At 49.3% G+C, this 5895-nt stretch overlaps 1 long non-coding RNA gene across 1 annotated transcript; it reads left to right on the top strand.

Annotated features, from left to right (window-relative positions):
* The first annotated feature begins 530 nt into the window (after positions 1–530).
* Positions 531–3336, top strand: LOC121066588. The gene is made up of 2 exons (XR_005817850.1): positions 531–801; positions 2942–3336. It is a non-coding gene; the product is annotated as an uncharacterized LOC121066588 (long non-coding RNA).
* Positions 3337–5895: the final 2559 nt, after the last annotated feature.

The following is a 5895-nucleotide window of genomic DNA, read 5'->3' as shown; positions in this document are numbered from 1 at the left end:
TTAAAAAGATGAGTCGCAGGCTCGTGATTACTTCTGATGTCCAGGTCTCCTGTATCGCTACTCACACGCTCCAGCTCCCAAAGCAGTGCTAGGACCTGCCCGAGAACAAAAGGCAGCTCTGCCTTGACTTTCTTCACGGTTGGAACTTATTGTTCCGCACAGTTCTTCCTGTAAACACAAATAAACGCTTCCACCGCGCGAGCATCGTGCATCTGCCCCGCAGGAACGCAGGCGAGCACAAAGCTCACAGAGCCGAGCCCCGTGCACCCCCTGGCCGCAAGCTCCGCCAGGAGCGCCCTGCCCCGAGGGAAGCCCGCAGGTACACGCTCCTCAACGGCGACCGAGCGGTGCCAGCCACTTCTGCTCGACGACGATGGCTTTCTGCACGGCCCCCTGTTTTAGGGGGGCGGCGGGGGGCACACTCCTCGGGAGCCAGCACCTCGCGGTGGGGACGGGGGCGCGGCCGGTCCCGGCTCCGCCTCTGCTCCAGCCGGGCCGGGAGCGGGGCAGGAGCGTGCGGCGGGAGCCTGCTTCCTCCTCCTCCTCCTCCTCCTCCTCCTCCTCCTCCTCCTCCTCCCCCTCCTCCCCCCCCGCTGCCGAGGGGGCGGGCGGACAAAGGCTGCGGGCTGCCGCCGGGCCGGGGCGCGATGGAGCGGCGCGGCGGCCGGGGCTGAGGCAGAGGCGGCTCGGTGGGGCCGGGCCGGGCCGAGCCGGGCTGGGGCACATGGTGCGCGGCTGGGGCCCGGCGCTGCGCACCCGCGGGCAGGCCGAGGGGCCGCCATGGACAACTTCTTGGCGGAGGTGAGCGCGGGGCGCCGGGCTCTTCCTCCTCTCCTCCTCCTCCTCCTCCTCTCCTGCTGTGGGGTCGCTTTGTGGGACCCGCTGACGGCGCCGGGGGGGATACCCGGGGCGGTGGCCGTGGGGTCCCGGCTGTGCCGCGGGGTGGGCAGGGGGCTCCGTGCCTGGGCACGGCGGGCCGTCCTTTCGGGCGGTCTGCTCCTCGGGAAGGGGTGCCGGGGACAGGAGAGCTGTGCTGGCGGAAAACGCCAGGGAAGGAGGACTTGGAGGGAGCTGGAGCTTGGAGCTTGCCTCGTGGGTCCGCGCGGCTTCGTTGTGGCCGGCGAGGAGATCACACCAAAGACGCTTTGTAGCTTGCTCGTGGCAAACGACGAAAGTGGAAACTTGGGTCCTCTTCTGCGCTAAACCAGCTGAATTTTGCACAGCAATGTTTTAATGAGTCGTTACAGCCTGCCTAGCGCCAGCACAGCCTTGCGAATAAAAGGTGTTCGCCACTAGTGCGGCTACTTCTGCATGCTTGTTGCTTGCAACTCGATTGTGACCTCCAGTGATTATTCCTGTGTGATTATTTTAATCACACCCCTTGCTGAAGTAGTTGTAGTGTCCAAATGTTAAGTGCAGGCCAGGCATCTGTTTGCCGGTACGGTGATTAAGCTGCAAAACTGTCCCCTGCCGTTGTGAAACAGCTGCCTCGTGCTCTCTGTGCTGTTTACGGTCCCACAAGAAAAATAAAAATAAATAAAAGTGCTGTGTTTACCAGAATAGTAATTAGTCAAATAAAAGGAGCTCGTACACCTTGCCGCCTGTTAGCTTTTCATTTGTCAGACAACAAAAGTTCTGTCAAGTGCAATAAGAAGGAAGAAATGCAGGATTAACTTTCAAGAAGCCTGAGTTAAGCAATAATGGATTTTTTTCTCTGTAGAGGATGTAGCCCTCGTCTTTCAATAGCTTGCAAGCCATGAGCAATGTGGTAGTATTAGCCGAGCCTTGCAAAATTAATCCAAGGAGTCATTCACTCTGACACAAAGTATGGTAGCATGCCCTACATAAATCTGAAGAAGAGAGTTAATGGTTTTGACTCCCCTATTAGCCAAAATTACTTGCCTCAGGCAAAAAGCAAGTAAATTTTGCCCGTCTGTGTTAGTATTTCAGCATATATTTATGGTAATGTGTGGTTGCTGCATGCAAACTTTGATCTTTCTTAAGAACTCTTGCTCCCTTTCAACATGTTGATATTACTTTAAAAGATCAGTAAATATAGCACCTTGACTTTAATCTGCATCCAGAGCCCCACCCATAAGTATAAATATTTTCCTCTTCTCGCACTGGAGCATATGGAAATTGCTCATGGAGAACATAACATACACAATAGCAGAAACGCAATGGGCCTAACCCAGCTACCACAGAAAAACTTGTGTTGAAGGTGCTGGGTCGAGACGTGAGCTGGCTAATTTAATTTGTGTGAGGCAGACATCCTGCAGCTGCTCTTTATGAAAATATTTACTGACTTATCTGAGAGAATTATTGTCCTCGTTAAAATGGGTTCTGGTGCATGCAAGGAAGAGGAAACTGGATGAAAGGGACAGGTATCAGGCCTGATCTGCCCTGCTCTTGCTTGACAGTGACATACATCTGCTGATAACGTTACATTTTGGGAGAAAAGCTGCTAAGTGAGAAGGGCGTATGCTAGCTTAAAGAGAATTAACTCGACACTTTAGGGGGGATGTTGCTCAGTGTTACCAAGGTGCCCCTGTTCAGTACGTTGGAGGCAGGGGTGTCTTCAAGTCTGGCTCTTGCAGAAAAACAACTAAAAGGCATTTCAGGAAAATATCTGCACGTCTCTTTTTTCCTCCATGTTTTTTCATAGCCAGATGCTGATTGTAACCTGCTCATACTATATTATGGTTCTCACTGGAATGAAAGTAGACAATTGTGTAAGACCTGGTTAGAGTGTATGTACGGGTGCATTGCAGAGAAAGTGTTCTTGTTGGTACTTGCTGCATTAACTGAGTTGTGGGGCACCTCCAAGCTCGTGCTGCTCAGCTGACACCAGTCATACACGACTTAGCAGCTTTTTGACTTTTGAATCTTGCTGTCCAGTTTCCTCCCTCTACTATTTCTTATCTGTCTTTTATTCTTACAGGATGACAAGTTGTTGTATCTGTCTGCAGAGGAGCCTTGATTTACATCACTATCCCAGTTTTTTAACTCTGTCAGTTGAAAACAAAATAAACTTAAAGAATGCTTTTAGTAAAGAATTAGGCTAGAAGAGTCAGCCCTGGAACATACCTCCCAAAATGCTTTCATTGCTGGAAGATATGAAAATAATTTTGCTGGAAGATATTAAAGTAATTATGAAGTTATACTTTAAATACGGAGGAGAAGTGGTTTTGGAGACTATTTAAAAACATCTCAGGCTGCTGATTGATCTGTGCTAACTTCTGGTGTTTGAAAGACCAATGTTGGAGTCTTAACCTCTTTTGTGTATTTACATAGTCATATCTTCAGATATAAACTATTAAAAGCTGTAGAAATCCACATTTTTAATATTTTTATCCTTATTATGGATCATTGGGGTGTGTGCAATAGAGCCATTTGGACGTGTTACCCAAAGCAGACTGAAAAAACAGTTCCTGTGTTTGACCAGTGGCTAGGTTGCTGTCTCCAAAGGTGGCTGAATCAGGTTTCAGTTTTCAGTGGGAAATGTATTCCCATTAAAAGGGGTTGCGTGGCAAGAGGTAAGGAGGAAAATCATCACCAGATGAGAAGATACACAAGGAATTTTGCAGAAAAAAGGCACAAGGGGGAAGTTTGAGCTGTCTTTTTGGCATCCAAAGTTCCCAGGCAGTGCGTGCCAGGGTAGAAGGGGAAGTGGATGGAGAAGTCAGGTCCATCCTCTTCTCATGCGGGGCAAAATCACCCTGCCCTGCTCATGCATCGTGTTTCACCAAGCTGCCGTCACTGTCCTCCTTGCAGGAGGAGTGTGGATCACAGAATGGTTTGGGTTGGGAGGGACCTTAAAGCCCATCCAGTTACAAGCCCCTGCCATGGGCAGGGACACCTCCCATCAGACCAGGTTGCTCAAAGCCCCATCCAGCCTGGCCTTGAACACCTCCAAGGATGGCTCCACTGAGGTTGTGGAGCAGTTGAGTCTTGGGGGGGACTTAGGGAGGTTGCCTTACCCAGACCCGACCTCTGAGATGCCCTCAGCTCCGGAGGAGCTTGCAGGTGCCCATGCACAAAGCGGTGGCTGTGTGTGGTTGTTGTTGGTGTGTCCACTGTGCTTTTATTTTTAGCAGTGCTGCTGGAACCTCCAGTTGAGGATGTTTTCCTTCCATTCCTCCACTCCACAGCTGAATGTATTTGCCCACTACCCTGTTTTAAGGGGGAGGGCTCCCAGCATGTCCTGAAGGAGCAGGTGTTGAACCTCACTCTGCGGGAAGGATAAGGGATAAGAATTCGTTCTGAGGTTTTGACTGTAATTTCAGGGGCTGTCAGTGGTATCAGCCAAGCCTGGAAGCTCTCAGTTTAGATAGGCCGCCCAAGGCAAGCTTCTCCTCGGTCCTCTGGTGCTGTGGCACTGGGAAGGTTAACACTTCCCAGGGCAGGGTTGTTCATGGAAAGCATTGAGAGGTTCGCTGTCCCCTGCAACAGAACAGCCTCAACGCTGCAAAGTTTTTGCTTTTATAATGAAAATATGATGATGATAATGGATTGTGGCATTGATATAAAGGAGCTCTGGCTACATTACACAGCATAACTTACGAATTTAGGACAATCTCTGAAGTCTGCCAGTTTTTGTTAGAGGTGTTTTACTGACAGCACAAGCATGGGGTGATGTTGGGCTTGTAATATTGGTGTAGCTTACACCAGCACAGCTGTATTTTAGACTGGTGGGGCAAAGCCATCATCCCTGAAGTGATGGCGTGGCTCTGGCACTCATGAGTTCTTCAGAAACTTAATGCTTGTGCCAAGGAGTTGTGCCTCTTTCAGCTTCTGCAATTGCTGTGTTTTCAGCAGTTTCTGAGCTGTGACTATGTCTCTTTAAGCAACTTTTTTTTTTATTGTTTTGTCAACAGTTGCTTTTATGTTAATTAGAGGGCAATCTGTTTTGAGCAGAAAATGATTCAAGGGGGCTCAGGACTACCTTGCTGGCTCAGAAAGAAAAGAAAGTTTTTGTGGGTTTGTTTCTGTAAGTCAGGAAATCGTGTTTGGCTTATTGGTAGCACGTAATCTCGACTGCCTACTACATATATTTCACATGTGCCTTTCATAAGATATATTTGTACAACTGAAGCATAGTCATAACTGGGCTGGAGCCTAGCAGCCCTGCTGGCACCACGAACATTGTAAAATGACACAAGAATTCTCTTAAAGCTATAAAACACACAACTATTGAAATTAGCAATAGAAGCTGTATGTTGTACAGAAATAGCTTGTGGTTTTTAGGTATGTTCAGTCAGACTCCAGCTATAGGAGGGCTGTGAAAACCCCACCATTACAGAAAATTATGGCTGCTTCAGAGTCTAATTTTTTTACCTTCTGGTGATACCTGATGGAAATGTTTACACTTTTTTTCGGTCTTTACCATAATTGTACATTCATGTTAGCGCTTTGTGTGTAACCTATTTTTGCTCTCATCAGATCTTCCTCCTTATATGCATTTTCACTCAGTGAGTTTTTGGTATTTTGTGTGTGTGTGTGTGTTTTGCAGGAAAATCTGTACAGATGCAGATGCAATTTCAGGTTTTCTGTTTGGCTGTGTGGAAGCAGGCAGGCCACATACCTGCAAGAGCTGCCCTTGGCCCTAAGGGGCTGTCTCCCTGATATGTCCACTGCTGTGCTAGCCAGCCTTCTCCCAGGAAGGGCTGGGTGAGGCCTTCTGGTCTCCTGAGGTCCTCAGGTGGCCACGGCAGGCAAGATGGGGCCAAGAGTGTGGTGAAGACCTGGCACATCTCAGGTTGTCTCCTCTATCTGGCAGTAGGAACGAGAAGTCCAAGCCGAGCTTGTGTCCCTCAGGCTCTGTGGGTTAAATCCTGAGGTCGCTGGTGTGGTGCTGTGGGGTTGTCCTACACCTGTCTATGGGTGATGCTGAAA

This window comes from Cygnus olor, chromosome 2, assembly GCF_009769625.2.
Source record: "Cygnus olor isolate bCygOlo1 chromosome 2, bCygOlo1.pri.v2, whole genome shotgun sequence".
NCBI lineage: Eukaryota > Metazoa > Chordata > Aves > Anseriformes > Anatidae > Cygnus > Cygnus olor.
The sequence above is the reverse complement of the archived record's forward strand: the minus strand, read 5'-3'. Positions and strand labels throughout refer to the sequence as shown.